We start from the raw sequence: 16,831 nt of genomic DNA on the forward strand, positions 1-16,831 counted from the left end.
GCATCGTTCTAGCCATCTCAATGAGTGTTCTGTTCTTGTGTTCGACGACGCCATTCTGCTGTGGCGTGTACGGAGCTGAGAATTCATGTGTGATGCCCAAGGTATCAAGATATGTATCAAGGCCAATGTTCTTGAATTCAGTGCCATTGTCACTTCTGATGTGCTTTATCTTGGCGCCAAAATTGTTCATAGCTCCATTGGCGAATCGTCTGAAGACATCCTGCACTTCAGTCTTATAAAGAATTATGTGCACCCAAGTATATCTAGAGTAATCATCAACAATGACAAAGCGATAGAGGCAAGCAGTAGTAGTAAAAGTTGAGTAGTGAGTGGGACCGAAAAGATCCATGTGGAGCAGTTCAAAGGGTTGTGTAGTAGTCATGATTGTCTTCGAAGGATGCTTTTCCCTCGTCATCTTCCCTGCTTCACAGGCACCGCATAAGTGATCTTTCTTGAACTTGACGCCCTTGATGCCTATGACATGCTTCTTCTTCGCAAGGGTGTGGAGGTTCCTCATGCCAGCATGCCCAAGCCTTCGATGCCAAAGCCAGCATTCTGAAGCTTTTGCAAGAAGACATACTGCAAGTTGTGGCCCTGCTGAGAAATCTACCACATACAAATCATCTTTCCGATACCCTTCAAACACTAGAGACTTGTCAGATTCCATTAGTAATAGGCAACGATATTTTCCAAACATTACGATCATGTTCAAATCGCAAAGCATTGAGACAGACATTAAGTTGAAGCCAAGGGATTCAACAAGCATGACTTTATCCATGTGTTGATCCTTTGAGATTGCAACTCTACCTAGACCCAATACCTTACTTTTACCAGTGTCAGCAAATGTGATGTGGCTCTTGTCGGATGGACGTAAGGTTGAGTCCATAAGAAGGCTTCTTTTGCCAGTCATGTGATTTGTACACTCACTGTCAATAATCCATTCTGAAGACTTTGAAGTCGCTGGTGTCGTACCCTACAGTGCAGTTAGGGGGATAGGCTTCACGAAGAGAATTGTGAAGCAAAAACATTTGACGAACTAGTGGGTTATGAAAACTTAGATCCAGATTAGGACTAATAGGGAGAGTAGCATGAGATTCAGGAACGAAGTACATAATGATGCCATTCGGGCATTTTTTCTTGCGCCCTACAAGACTTTTAAGGTCCCCAGCAATAGTGTCAGAAGATTTTGTTTTTCTGCTGAAGACCTTTCCCTGCAAAAGAGAGTTAAGCTTTCTTAACCACCCACATCTTCAAGGGTGGCTTAGAAGCAATAAGTATAAGTGCAGCATCTGAGAATTTTGGCTTTGAAGCGTTAGCAAACAGTCTTGCAGGTGGACAATAATACTCATAGGAATAAGCAGAATAATTTTTGGTCATGTGAACATGACGGTTCGATGAACCGCTCTCATATTCATATGCCTGAGTATGGTTTCCCTGCAAAACATTTGCGTTAGTGTGACTCAGGTGAGTCCTCTGTTTGTATGAAGCCTGTGGACCGTATGAAGCCTTTGGTCTGAGGTTTATCTTCTTCAAGTGAGGTGTCATGAAGACATTCACAGGAAGATTTTCCAGACACTTTTTCGGAACCCAGATCTTCTTCATAGGCGGTCCATTCCTCCAGTTAGTACCAATGTACCTGGCAAACACTTCACCATTCTGATTCTTAAACAGTTTATAGTTTTCATCAAAGGATTCATCAATGATAATGGGGTTAGCACAAGTGAAGCCAGATAAATTGGATGGATCTGCTGAAAGTTCCTTTGCAGCAACCCATGTGGTTTTGGGGTACTGCTCAGGTTTCCAGTAAGAGCCATCTGCATTTATTTTCCTTGCAAACCCAACACCCTCTTTCCTAGGGTTTCGATTCAGAATCTGCTTCTTGAGGACATCACATAATGTCTGATGTCCTTTAAGACTTTTGTACATCCCTGTTTCAAGCAATGTCTTCAACCTAGCATTCTTATCAACAATAGCAGTGGTATCCTCAGCAGAGGGGTTAGTTACCACATCAACGGTTGAAGATATTGCAACAGCAGTAGCAGTGGAACATTCAGCAACAAAAGTAGCATTATCACGCTCAATGCATTTAAGACATGGTGGTTCAAATCCTTCCTGAGCAGAACTGATCTGTTCGGCGCGAAGTGACTCGTTTTCCTTTTGAAGATCTTCATGAGCCGCTCTCAACTTCTCAAGTTCTTGCTTCCTTTGAAGATAATCATAGGAAAGTTTTTCATGAGTTGTTGAGAGAGTATCAAGACGATCTTCAAGTCCCTGATACTTAATGTGAAGATTTTTTATGTCTTCAATTAAGGATTCAGATCGAGTCATTTCAGCACCCAACAGATCATCGCTTCTGTCTAACAGTTTTTGAATATATTCCATAGCTTTCTGTTGTTCAGTTGCAATTTTAGCAAGTGTTTTGTAGCTGGGTTTTGAATCACAGTCAGAGCCATCATCACTAGATGTTTGATAGCGAGTAGTGCGTGTGTTTACCTTGGCACCGCGTGCCATGAAGCAGTAGGTAGGAGTGGAGTCGTTCTTGTCATTTGCATCAGTGTCGGTGATGAAGTCATTGTCTTCAGTGTTGAAGATGGACTTGGCGACGTATGCTGTAGCCAGACTCCCAATGCCAGACTCAGACTCCTCCTCAGATTCCACCTCTGCCTCCTCAGAAGTGGACTCCTCCTCTGAATCCATTTCCTTTCCAACAAATGCACGTGCCTTGCCAGATGAGCTCTTCTTTTGTGATGAAGACTTTGAGGAAGACTTGGAAGAAGACTTTGAGTATTTCTTCTTCTTCTTGTCGTCAGAATCATATTCCTTGCTCTTCTTCTTCCTTCTGTTCTCATCGTCCCACTGTGGACACTCAGAGATGAAGTGTCCAGTTTTCTTGCACTTGTGACATGTTTTCTTCTTGTAGTCATGAGCAGAAGCTTCATCATTCCTTGAGCTTGATCGTGAAGATTTTCTGAAGCCTTTCTTCTTGGTGAATTTTTGGAACTTCTTCACTAGCATTGCAAGTTCCCTTCCAATGTCTTCAGGATCATCAGAACTGCTGTCAGATTCTTCTTCAGATGAGGAACCAGCTTTTGCCTTCAAGGCACGAGTTCGCCCATAGTTTGGACTGTAGATATCTCTTTTCTCAGAAAGCTGAAACTCATGTGTGTTGAGCCTCTCAAGTATGTCAGACGGATCGAGTGTCTTGAAATCAAGACGTTCTTGAATCATCAGGGCTAGGATGTCAAACGAACTATCAAGTGATCTCAGCAACGTCTTGACGACTTCATGTTTGGTGATCTCAGTGGCGCCGAGGGCCTGAAGCTCATTTGTGATGTCAGTGAGCCGGTCAAATGTGTGCTGGACATTCTCATTGTCATTTTGCTTGAAGCGGTTGAAGAGGTTGCGAAGAACACTGATTCTTTGATCTCTCTGGGTTGAGACGCCTTCATTGACCTTGGAGAGCCAGTCCCATACCAGCTTGGATGTCTTCAAGGCACTCACACGGCCATACTGACCTTTTGCCAGATGACCACAGATGATATTTTTGGCAGTAGAGTCCAGTTGAGTGAACTTCTTGACATCAGCAGCAGTGACACCTTCTCCAGCCTTGGGAACGCCGTTCTCGACGACATACCATAGGTCGATGTCAATGGCTTCAAGATGCATGCGCATCTTATTCTTACAGTAGGGATATTCAGTTCCATCGAAGATCGGGCACGCAGCGGAGACTTTGATTATCCCTGTGGTCGACATAGCTAAAACTCCAGGTGGTTAAACCGAATCACACAGAACAAGGGAGCACCTTGCTCTAATACCAATTGAAAGTGCGTTATATCGACTAGAGGAGGGTGAATAGGCGATTTTTATGGAAGTCTTCAAAAGGTGGGAGTTATGAAGACAAACAACGAAGATTATGCCTATTACTATGCAGCGGAAGTTAGATTACACTAGGCCAGCCATAGTCGAGTATTCAATAAAGTGAAAGCGCAATGACAAACAGCTGAAGTGTAATAAGGATCAGGTGGGAAGAAGTTATGAAGCCAAACAGATCATACATTCACGTTGTGAAGACAAAAGATAGAGCAAGCATGCAATGGCTTCACAATGAGTAACAGTAAGAAAAAGGAAGTGAAGATGAAACCCGTGACTCGTTGAAGACAATGATGTGTTGGGCCAGTTCCAGTTGCTGTGACAACTGTACGTCTGGTTGGAGCGGCTAGGTATTTAAACCTTAGGACACACAGTCCCGGACACCCAGTCCTGAACACGCAGCTCAGGACACCAAGTCCTCACCGTATTATCCTTGAGCTAAGGTCACATAGTCCTCGCCCAATCACTCTGGAAAGTCTTCAAGGTAGACTCCCAAACCTTCACAGACTTCGTTCACTGGCAATCCACAATGTCTCTTGGATGCTCTGAACGCGACGCCTAACCGTCTGGAGGATTCACAGTCCTCAAGTGTAATAAGTCTTCAGATCACACAGACAAGAAGACTTAAGTGATGCCCAATTTACTCTGGCTCTGGGTGGTTAGGGCTTTTCTCCTCGCTAGGAATTTTCTCTCAAAGGCTTCGAGGTGGGTTGCTCTCAAACGACAAAAGCCGTGCACTGAAATCTGAGTAGCCAACCGTTATGGTTGTAGGGTGTGGGCTATTTATAGCCACTTGGCAACCCGACCTGATTTGTCCGAAATGACCCTGGGTCACTAAGGAACTGACACGTGTCGCAACGGTCAGATTTCAAACTCTCATGGCAACTTTACTTGGGCTACAAGCAAAGCTGACTTATCCGGCTCTGGACAAGATTCGCTCTCATTGTCCTCACTCAAAGACATAGGTTTTGATTTAGGCATCACTTCAGTCATTCTGACTGGTTCTCCTGGACCCCACTTAATAGTACGGTGGTTCCTATGACTCAACACAAAAGAAAAAGAACTACGAAAGATCTAAGTCTTCGAGCTCCATAGGCTTCATAACGTGTCTTCTTTTGTCATAGTCTTCAAAGTGAATATCTTCATATACCACCTTTGACTTCAATGTCTTCATACATTTTTACGGGTCATCTCTGGTAGTAAAACCGAATCAATGAGGGACTTCTACCTGTGTTATCCTGCAATTCTCACAAACACATTAGTCCCTCAACTAGGTTTGTCGTCAATACTCCAAAACCAACTAGGGGTGGCACTAGATGCACTTACAGGGAGCACCAAGGCGAAGGCGGCATGGCACATGGGGGAGCAGGCCCGCGCCATCTGCCGCTTGTCTGGCTACATCTCCTCGGCGTCGGAGAGTCGCACCACCAGCAAGGACGATGATGACGATCCTCCTGCCGCGGACGCGTACACGGAGGAGATTGACTGCCGCGTCGCCGACCGCAAGGGCAAGGCCCCAGATAAACTACCCACCTCGCAGTGTCCCCCCGAATGATCGGTGCGGTGGTTAGGCATCCTTAGACGTAGTCCGGCAGCTGTTCGGGGGTCAGCTTTGGGATTTGCCTGATCGACCCCTCCTAGTGTATTGCCAAGAAGTGGTGAACTCCGGCAGCCCCCATTGCTATGTTTATCTTTTAGTTGTTTTTATTTTCATTTCAGGTTGAATTTGAACTACATGGGCCCTTTTGGATGAACTAATGCGATGTCCGATGTCCAAATTGCTAAGTTTTTATGCTATCTCCTATGATCTCCTCCCTCCGTCCGGTGAAGAGTGTACATATAGAGATTTAGGACAAATTATGGAGTGAATTAAAAATGCATTGGAAAAGTGAAAGCCAACATCTCTCTCCTCTTTAATTAACCAACCCCCAATGAGCTAAGTGCATGTAGAAATTAAGAAGACCATGTGTAGATTGCTATTGGTCTTGATTACCGTGTGATGAGAGAGAAGTATTTTTTTCTACTTTAAAGTGCATTGAGAAGATAGAAATACACTCTTTTGTGAAAAAAAATTGAAGCCAAATGTACACTCTTTACCGGACGGAGGGAGTACGTACTATTCATGGGTTTGTATGAAATAGGGTTCTGACTTTTGTGGTTTGTGGTTATTGAGGGAGCAAAATGGGTTCTGTCTGGGCACTGCCAACGGACACGCTCAGATGCGCCTGCCGATGTATAGGGCGGCAGAATAGGTAATCGTGGTTGTAGATGCTCTAACAATGACACATATGACTGCTTATGTTGTTTGATAGTAGTTGGGTAAAGGTGTTGTATTTGATAAAGCATACAATATAATTATAACAGCCTAGGATCTTATGTGAGCTGTCCAGCCTTGAACTAACAGCCCCACCACTCTTTCTGAAGTCAGTTATATAGCACTTGTTCTTAAACATATTGAGATTGCATTTGTCTTCTCCCCGTAAATATGTATTTAACATATATCTTTAAGCAGAGAGTATCTCAAATTATTGTCAGCTGCTTCTGTATTGATGCACTTACCATTAAATCTTCCTCAAAAAATACAGCCTAGCAAGATGGTTGCATTTTTATGTTCGGCAATGGCCATAAGGCATGGGAGGCATCAATAAATTCCATTTCCCTCTTAGGTCCAATAATTGTAACATGTGATCCCTGATACAACAATTGGGAGCCATGCCAAGTATGGATGATTAGAACATAAGATTGAGCAGTCCTAATCATGTTAACCATGCATATTTGTTTGATAAGAGTATGAAAAATGGTCAGTCTTAATAGCTTAAGTATGACTAGCACATATGTCTGTGCATTGCAATGGCACAGAAAGATTGAGGTATATTCAAATTTAAGAAAATATGTATTACACATGTGCTTCGCTACGGAGCAAATGCAATTTTCTATCTACCAAAACACCCATCATGGGAACGTCCACAAGAAGACCAACGACCCAACAATGGAGAACTAGAGCTGCATGCTATGGCGTGGACTAAGCTACGTTGATGTGAGATTAAGGAGAGGTGAGACGACGTCGGGGTTGGAATGAACGGAAGCCTGGAGGAGGGAGCTTGCGAGGGTGTGAGCACAACTGCCTTGCAGGCCTACTGGAGGACGGCTTCCACCGCAGCCACACACTCTGCTGATCACACGGATCTACGGAACAAAGCCAGTTGCCATCTATCAGAACGCCAACCAGAACACCTGCGACGCAGCCGCGATGAAATTCATAGATGAAACATGCATCAAATTCAGAAATGCCGCATGAAGTAGCGCATAATATACCCGTTGATCTTAGATACTGCCCTGTATACTTTAGCAAAAGCAGGAGCCAACTCATGTTGTGATCTACAGCTCATGCAACATCCAGGATCCATCTTCAAGTCAACAACATTTCTGGAAAACAATATCCCAATTTCTCAGTATCCTCGTCAACCTTGGATACATGCTGAACAAAAAGAATTTCAGGTTGATGCCACCAAACTAACTAATTAGAAAATTTTGGGTTAAAACGTTGGACTTATTGGTTAATTAGTATTCTGGTCACCACTCACGTTGGTAGAAACTAGGGTTCTACCCGGTCTAGGGCGTAACCTGTAAGGGAAGGAGGGAGGAGGGAGGAGGAGATTGCGCGGCGGCTGGCGGCTGGGCGCCGTCCTTGCGGCTGGTGCGACGGCGGCGGGTGCAAGAGGCGGCTAGGGTTTAGGTCTCCCGGCTCCCTAAGGGAAGCCAAGCAAATATTGATTGCTTCTTCCCTGATTAGATTGATACATCTCCTCTCCTTATATAGAGAGGTTTACTTGACTCCTAAGCAAACAATCCTAATACGATAAGATAATTGGGCTAAGCCCCTAATAATGATTAAGATACTTAGGTCATAACCCACTGGGCTAAGCCCCTAATATGCTGGTCATAACACTTCTCCCCACCTGCACAAACAGCTCGTCCTCAAGCTGTAAGGTGGGGAAGCGCTTGCTGAACTCCTCGAGGTGATCAACCAGCGTCAAACACCTTCACGACAGCTGGGGCGGCAAGGTCGGCGGCGACGCGTCCTCCGGAATGTAGTATGCAACCTCCAGGTAGAAGAGTCGCGGGCACGCGTGGTCGGGCGTGTAGGGCTCGTCGCAGTTGAAGCACAACCCTTGGCGGCGACGCTCGAGTAGCTTGACCGAGGTGAGCCGGCGGAATGGGCGCGCCGTGGTCGCGGCGAGGGGTGCCGTGGGAGCCTAAGCAGGCCGACCCTGGGCGGGATCTGGCCAGGGTAGCGACCTAGTGGCCCGGGACGGTGACTCCTGCTGGACGGCCACCGCGCAGTGCACGAACGCACGGGCGTAGTACATGGTCGCCTGGAGATCCTAGGGTCCCCGAAGCTCCACGTCCATGCGGATGTGATCTGGAAGTCCGCCGACAAAGAGGTCGGCCCGCTGCTGCGCCGTAACGCCCGACGCATGGCATGCCAGGGCCTGGAAACGGTCGGCAAAGTCCTGAACCATGGAGGGGAAGGGTAAGCGGCCTAGCTCCGCCAGGCGGCCCTCGTGGATCGGGGGCCCAAAACGAAGGAGGCAGAGCTCGCGGAAGCGCTCCCAAGGGGGCATGCTGCCCTCGTCCTGCTCGAGGGCGTAGTACCAGGTCTGTGCCACGTCGCGGAGGTGGTAAGAGGCGAGCCAGGTGTGCTCCGAGGCGAGGGTGCGCTGCCCGCGAAAGAACTGGCCGCACTGGTTGAGCCAGTTAAGGGGGGTCCTCCGTGCCGTCATAGGTGGCGAAGTCGATCTTGGTGAACCGCGGCGGTGTCTGGGTCGGAGCGCCGTGTCGAGCTGGCTCGGAGGTGCGGAGCAGCGAGGCGGGTGGCGCCTGGTCGGAGTACTCCGGGTAGGGACCCGCGGAGCCGGATGGCCCGGCGAACTGCAGAAACGGGGCGGCTGCTTCGGAGCCATGGTGTAGACCAGCGATGGTGAAGACCCAGTCGCCCAAGCTGGTAGTGGCGATGGGGAGGGCGGGAACCGGACCTGATGTATCGGCAGGCCGGCCGGTGGCGGCAGTCCGGAGTTGGGTAGAGGTGGCGCATGGAGTTGCAGCGGCTGTTGTGGAGAATGGGCCGACGCGGCGGTAGCGGCGGTCGCAGTAGGGGGCCACTGTGGCTAGAGGGAAGCCGCAGCTAGGGGCGGCTGCAGGTGCAGCAGCGGCGATGGCAGCCCGCTGTGGTGCCCCGCCTGGAATGGCAGCAGCGGTGTCCCGCCAATTGCAGGCGCGCCCTGGGACGGCTATGGCAGCCAGAGCTGGGTCGCGGCTGAGGGCGGCTGTAGGTGCAGCAGCGACGGGGGCCCGCTGGTGTGTCCCACCTGGAACGGCAGCAGGGGCATCCCGCTCGGGCCAGATGTGTTCTGGATCGGCCAGTGCAGCGCCGGATGGCTGTAGGTGGGGGGCGCAGCCGGCGGGGTGGCCTGCGGGCCGGCCAGGTATAGGGTGATGCCCTGGACGGCCGTCACGAGGTCCCGCAAGGTGCTGGACATCTCCTCCGGCGTGAAGACAGGAATCATCGATGGCGCAAAGGTGACTGGAGCCGGCGGCGCGGAGGTGATCGGGGCCGGCGGCGTTGGGGACCCGGCCGTGGTCATCGGGGCGGTGGTGATGATGGGCAGGGGCGGCGTGGGTGGGGATGACGAAGTACCAAATTGGTGGAAACTAGGGTTCTACCCGGTCTAGGGCGTAGCCTGTAAGGGAAGGAGGGAGGAGGTCGGAGAAGATTGCGCGGCGGCCGGCGGCTGGGCGCCGTCCTTGCGGCTGGTGCGACGGCGGCGGGCATAAGAGGCGGCTAGGGTTTAGGTCTCCCGGCTCCCTAAGGGAAGCCGAGCAAATATTGATTGCTTCTTGTCTGATTAGATTGATACATCTCCTCCCCTTATATAGAGAGGTTTACTTGACTTCTAAGCAAACAATCCTAATACGATAAGATAAATTGGGCTAAGCCCCTAATAATGATTAAGATACTTGGGCCATAACCCACTGGGCTAAGCCCCTAATATGCTGGTCATAACACACGTCATAATCAAACACCAAAGTGCACCACTTATGCAGTGGCCACAAATGCAAAGTATGATCTGTTAAATTGGCCCTCACTGCAATTTGGATGATGTTCGCCACATAAAGTCGTCATAGTTTATAGTTGCTGAATCAACAACTTTAATTCCCTCTATTCGATCCAAAACAGACTCTAAAATTAAAAAGAGAATGCAACTAAACACAGAACAATATGCACAAGATATATGAATTTAGGTAAATAAGATAAGAGGAGTTATTTTGCACCTATATTAAACCAGCAAGACAACTCCATATTCGAGGTACAAATCTTGATTGATGACTTAAGAGCACACAATAATTTTGTTTATCAATGAACAACATAATCACAACCTGCAATGCACCAAAGGGGTTACCAAACAGTGAATACAATATTCTATCAGGTTCGGAAGCTTGCAGCAACAACATGTTTCAGCTATGAATAATTGATTGTAGCTTAGTTTTGAGTTCTTACACGAGTGTAGACACTGCAAAATGTTATTGCACACTTTGTCTAAGTTCTTATTTCAATACTGTGAAAGCATGTGACCATATACCTGAGTCCACCCACCAAACATCAGAGGTAGATCATTCAGTACTAGAAAAATGCTACATATCTTGTTCTTCAGTTTGCATCTATGTCTGTATGGTCACCTGCTTCTGTTTGAACCAAACTTGATGCGAGATTTGAGGCGGGGGCTGGGGCTCGCGGAGATGGCCATGACGGCTCGGGATCGAGCACTGGCGGGGCAGCCGGGGCTCCGGCGGTCCTCCAGGTTTGGCAGGGTGAAGCGGCGGGGCCCGGGGAAGGCGGCGGAGTGGCGGCAGTGGCCACCAGGGTGGAGGAGCGGCTGCGGCGGGAACTTTCCAGAGGTAGTTGGGCGTGCAGGCTTTTACTGGTGTTTTGCTTGGGCGGCAGCTGGTGATGCAAATTTGCATCACCAAGTGACGTATTTTACATCTACAGCAAAATCTGAGTAAAAAATTATACATCTACATCATCTTTTGGAGCAAGTTTTTGGGACAAAGTGATGGAAAAAATCAGTTATTTATACATCTACATCACCTATTGGAGATGCTCTTAGTGTTGCGATGCTAAAATGTTGTGTCGTAACAAAGTTCCTGTGAGGCATATTAAGTCTAGATAGAAAATTTTATCCTTCGGATTCACTATTCGTGCTAGGACATTGATTAACAAATGACTATTTGAATTGTGTGTAATTTCATGATGTCCTTTTCTATTTAATCGTATTTAGCAAAACTTCTTGATTCTCTTTCATGGGATTCTGTTAGTTTAGGTATTCTATTTGTACCCAATGCAGAAGTTGCATAGTTCTGTTTCATTGCTACGCTGACCAGTTTATAACATGTTATTGCACAATAATACATCACTGTGCATTTTGGTTGACACAAATGCACAGAAAGCTGTATCATTGATTACTCTGTGCTCTAATGCAGTTAAGAATAGATACCATAGTTGTCAGAAAACAACTAGTAACACTGTCTAGAAAATTTCTCCGTGCAATGCTAAGTTTACTACTACTGTTACATCAATTGCACCATCTACCTATGTAATACAGCGCACCATGTGCAATTTTTTTTCGAACCGGGCATGACCCCTTTCCATTGCAAATGAACGGAAATACAAAGTTCCGAGAACAACAGGAGGAAAGGGAAAGAAGTACAGCGAGTTCGAGCATTGCCAGGAAACCCGCTGCGTTCGCTCGTCATCGTAACGAACACCATGGGGCGAAAACCTGACAACACCATAGTTCAAAATCAACACTAAAAGTCTATTACAACCAGGCACCAACACACAAAGGCAAAAGCACGAAAAGCCAGATCTTGACCCAACATAAGCATTTCGAAGCCAAGCTTGCACAATCATTCTCCCTCGATTGGCCTCCTCGCCGCTTCGCACATCTTCATCAGCCGCATTGTGCTCGACCTGACCATCTCCGCCCCGCTTCGCAGCTCCTTGAGCCCTTCTTCCTATTGTAAACCTGCCCAGTACAGCAAAAAGGAAACCATGGAGAAAACAATCTCAAAGGGAGTATTAATCTGTTTTTTCTCAAAACTTGCTCGGTTTAGAGCAAGCCAGATCGCCCAACAAACAGCAGCAAGACCCACAGTATAATACTTTCCTCTAGCAAGGAGGAAGGTGTTGCACCAAGAGAAATATTGCCAGTAACTATTCGGGCACAAGTCAGTTCCCAAAGCCATTCCAACACATCTCCAAATTACTCTAGAAACCGGGCAGGCAAAAAATAAATGTTTGGAAGACTCAACCTCATTGCAAAACGAGCACTTGGGGTTCCCAGGCCACCATGTGCAATTATACAGAGAGCTACTTGAGGTAGGCAATACTCCATGTGGTTCTACTGGTTTTCTTTCTCTGATGATTGGAGTTCCATTGCATGCAGGACATCTGGCATCGTATACATTCCCTAATGCCAATGTGTGATGCTTCTCGTGCTACTTGCCTTTCTCGCGCCTTTCTACATTCCTGGAGGTGTCATCCCAACCTCACCTTGGACTGAGCTTTGCTCCAAGTCCAAGGGAGGTGGAGGAAATTTTAGCTGCAAAATTGACAACATAATTAGAAACCACTCAGGAATTGGCTTGAAGACATTGGAGCTTGATATATTTGATGATGACCGTACCTTGCCTTATATCGACAATTGGCTCCAGTTTGCTGTCACACCAGGGATTGAGGAGCTCACCCTTGTACTATATAAAAAGTACAACTTCGCATGCTCACTTTTATCTGATGGAGTTAGAAACTCAATTCGGTATCTTGAACTTCACCGCAGTGCCTTCCGTCCCATGGCTGAACTTGGCCCCTTGAGAAGCCTAACAACTCTCCATCTTTGTTCTGTGCGTATTACTGGGGATGAAGTAGGGTGCTTTCTTTCCAACTCCCCTGCTTTGGAGCAGTTGAAACTTCATGATTGCAAGGAGATAACTTTCCTGAAGATACCTTGCATGCTGCAGCGGCTTAGTTGCCTGAGTGTTTGTTCATGCTGGATGCTTCAATTGATAGAGTGCAAAGCTCCAAATCTCTCCAGCATTTACGCTAGTGGAGAAAATATAAAACTCTCACTCTCAGAAGCATTGCGCATGAAGGACTTGTGCATGTGCTTTCCCAACGTCATCGGTTATGCTCTTGCCGAGCTGCCGTCCATTATGCCAAATCTTGAGACTCTTGAAATAGGTTCAGAGGATGAGGTAATACTACTCATAAGACTTTATTTAGGATGAGATATTTGTTAATAATCTGAAGATGACATGTATTTGTTGTGCAGGTGGTTAATACACCAATGCTGCCTGCCAAATTCATCCACCTCAAGCACCTGAATATTCAAATTACGGAATCCGATGATTATTTTCACCTAGCTTCTTTCTTGGATGCATCTCCTTCCTTGGAGACTTTGTTCTTGGATGTAAGTCACTGTTCATTCATTCTGTTGGGGTTGGTTAGTCAGTTGGGTCCGTCCATCTATTCAATTACCTTTTTTCCATCTTCATTCAGGTATCTAAGGATAAGGAATATGTGGATCATGAATCAATTTTTGGAGGTTCCTCACTACATTTGAGGCAGCTGCCCAAAGACCGCCATGTCTGCCTCAAACTCAAACGTGTGGAGATCATAGGGTTCAAATCTGCAAAGAGCTTGATTGAGCTCACACGTTGCATTGTCAACAAGGCAGTCTCACTTGAACTGCTTGTGTTGGACACCCTTGATGGTAGTGATAGGTGTTGTGGTGAATATAAGTGTAGGCCCACTAGCAAGACTGTTCTCGAGGAAAATAAGTGTAGGCCCATTAGTGAGACTGTTTTCAAGGAAGCCTCTAGAGCGATCGTGGCTATAAGAAGGTTTATTGAGGATCAAGTCCCGCCTACAGCTAAGCTGAGTGTCCTGGAGCCTTGCGCACGGTGTCATTCGAGCCATAAGCTTGCAGCTGGTGATATGGTGATGGAGGGTGGTTGATAGATGTCATAAGTTATCTTGTATAATTGCACCATGTATGATCATTTATTGAATTTGATTAGGTTGTAACATGCTTTGTTTCTTGGATTGTCGGATAAGTTATTTTGAAGGCGAAGTGTGTTGTCACTTTAATCTAGTAATTATTGAAGGAAATATGCCCTATATGCAATAATAAAATTGTTATTTATATTTCCTTATATCATGATAAATGTTTATTATTCATGCTAGAATTGTATTAACCGGAAACTTGATACATGGGTGAATACATAGATAAAACGAGTGTTCCTAGTATGCCTCTACTTGACTAGCTCGTTAATCAAAGATGGTTAAGTTTCCTAGCCATAGACATGTGTTGTCATTTAATGATGTGATGGACAATACCCATCCGTTAGCTTAGCACTTTGATCGTTTAGTTTATTGATATTGCTTTCTTCATAACTTATACATGTTCCTATGACTATGAGATTATGGAAATCCCGAATATTGAAGGAACACCTTGTGTGCTATCAAACGTCACAACGTAACTGGGTGATTATAAAGATGCTCTACAAGTGTCTCCGATGGTGTTTGTTGAGTTGGCATAGACTGAGATTAGGATTGTCGGAGAGGTATCTCTGGGCCCTCTCGGTAATTCTCATCACTATAAGCCTTGCAAGCAATGTGACTAAAGAGTTAGTTACGAGATGATGCATTACAGAACAAGTAAAGAGACTTGCCGGTAACGAGATTGAACTAGGTATGAGGATACCGACGATCGAATCTCGGGCAGGTAACATACCGATGACAAAGGGAACAACGTATGTTGTTATGCGGTTTGACCGATAAAGATCCTCGTAGAATATGTAGGATCCAATATGAGCATCCAGGTTCTGCTATTGGTTATTGACCGGAGATGTGTCTCGGTCATGTCTACATAGTTCTCGAACCCGTAGGGTCCGCACGCTTAACGTTCGATGACGATTTGTATTATGAGTTATGTGATTTAATGTACCGAAGGTTATTCGGAGTCCCGGATGAGATCAAGGACATGACGAGGAGTCTCAAAATGGTCGAGACGTAAAGATCAATATATTGGAAGGTTATATTCGGACATCAGAAAGGTTCCGAGTGATTCGGGTATTTTTTGGAGTACCAAAGAGTTACGGGAATTCGCCGGGGGGAGTAGTGGACCTTAATGGGCCATACGAGAAAGGAGAGAAGGGCCTCAAGGGGTGCCCCCCCATGGCAAGTACGAATTGGACTAGGGAGGGTGTGGCGCCCCCCTCTCTTTCCTTCTCCCTCTCCTACTCCTTCCCTCTCTCCCCTTTTGGAAAAGGAAGGGGACTCCAACTAGGATTGGGAATCCTAGTTGGACTTCCCCTATAGGCGCGCCCCTCCTAGGCCGGCCTGCTCTTCCCCCCTCCTTTATGTACGTGGGCATGGGGACACCCCAAAGGCACTCCAAGATTTGTCTTAGCCGTGTGTGGTGCCCTTCTCCACAGTTTTCCACCTCGGTCATATTGTCGTATTGCTTAGGCGAAGCCCTGCGTCGGTAACTTCATCATCACCGTCACCATGCCGTCGTGCTGATGAAACTCTCCCTCGGTCTCAACCGGATCAAGAGTTCGAGGGACGTCACCGAGCTGAACGTGTGCAGATCGTGGAGGTACCGTGCGTTCGGTACTTGGATCAGTTGGATCACGAAGATGTTCGACTACATCAACTGCGTTACTAAACGCTTCCGCTTTCGGTCTACGAGGGTACATAGACACACTCTCCCCTCTCGTTGCTATGCATCTCCTAGATAGATCTTGTGTGTTCGTAGGAATTTTTTTGAAATACTGCGTTCCCCGGCAGTGGCATCCGAGCCAGGTCTATGTGTAGATGCTATATGCACGAGTAGAACACAAAGAGTTGTGGGCGATAATAATCATACTGCTTACTAGCATGTCATACTTTGATTCGGCGGTATTGTTGGATGAAGCCGCCCAGACCGACATTACATGACCGTGTTCATGAGACTGGTTCTACCGACGTGCTTCGCACACAGGTGGCTAGTGGGTGTCTGTTTCTCCAGCTTTAGTTGAATCGAGTGTGTGACGCCCGGATAATCAAGCTACAGTAAACCTCTGCTAATGATGCCAGGTCACCTCGGTTACTGTTGATAATCTCGGGATTCAGAATCGTTTCGGAATCCAAATTTGAATTAAAGTCAAAACAATTAAAGTTTTCAATAGTCAAAACTAAATTGTTCCTAATGTGTCAAATAATCCATAATAAATGTTGGTAAAGAAATCATCATTTAATAAAATATTTAAATGCACTAAATAAACTAAAATGGTTTAAAACAGAAAAGTAAATAAATAAACAGAAAAAGAAAATAATCAAAAGATAATAGGAAAGCGGGCAAAAATAAAAGAGAACCCCCCACCCCCGCTGGGCCCCGGCCCAGCTGGCCTCAGGCCCAACAAGGCCGGCCCACCCCGCACCTCCCTGGCCTCTATGGCCCTTATCCCCCCGAAACCCTAACCTACCCCCACCCCCACTCTCCCCACGACGCCCCTTCCTCTCTCCCGATCTGGATCGGGATCCAGAGGAGGCCGACGCCGCTCGACGCCGCCCCCCCCTCCCCCACGCTAGGACGCCGCCACCTCGCCGTCCTCCTCCATTTCGTCGCTCGTCCCCGTCCCCCTCCACAACGGCCCTCCTCGACCTTCACCGAGCCCGCTGCCCGTGCCCTGCGACCCGCTGTGAGCCTCGCTCCCTCCCCTCTCCCTCGCGTGGCACCGACTGCCAGCGCTGCGCACGCGCCCCGCTCATTCCTCGTCGTTGACGCTCCGCCTAGCCCCGTGTCGGCCCGCCTCGCGGCCTCACCGTGCTTGCACGCACGCCTCGACCACGCCCTGC

General features: G+C 47.2%; 1 pseudogene; it reads left to right on the plus strand.

Moving 5' to 3' along the window:
• LOC123182792 (uncharacterized) overlaps positions 1–13,945 on the plus strand; it is a 70,893-nt pseudogene extending 56,948 nt beyond the window's left edge.
• Positions 13,946–16,831: the final 2,886 nt, after the last annotated feature.

This window comes from Triticum aestivum, chromosome 1A (genome assembly GCF_018294505.1).
Source record: "Triticum aestivum cultivar Chinese Spring chromosome 1A, IWGSC CS RefSeq v2.1, whole genome shotgun sequence".
Taxonomy (NCBI): domain Eukaryota; kingdom Viridiplantae; phylum Streptophyta; class Magnoliopsida; order Poales; family Poaceae; genus Triticum; species Triticum aestivum.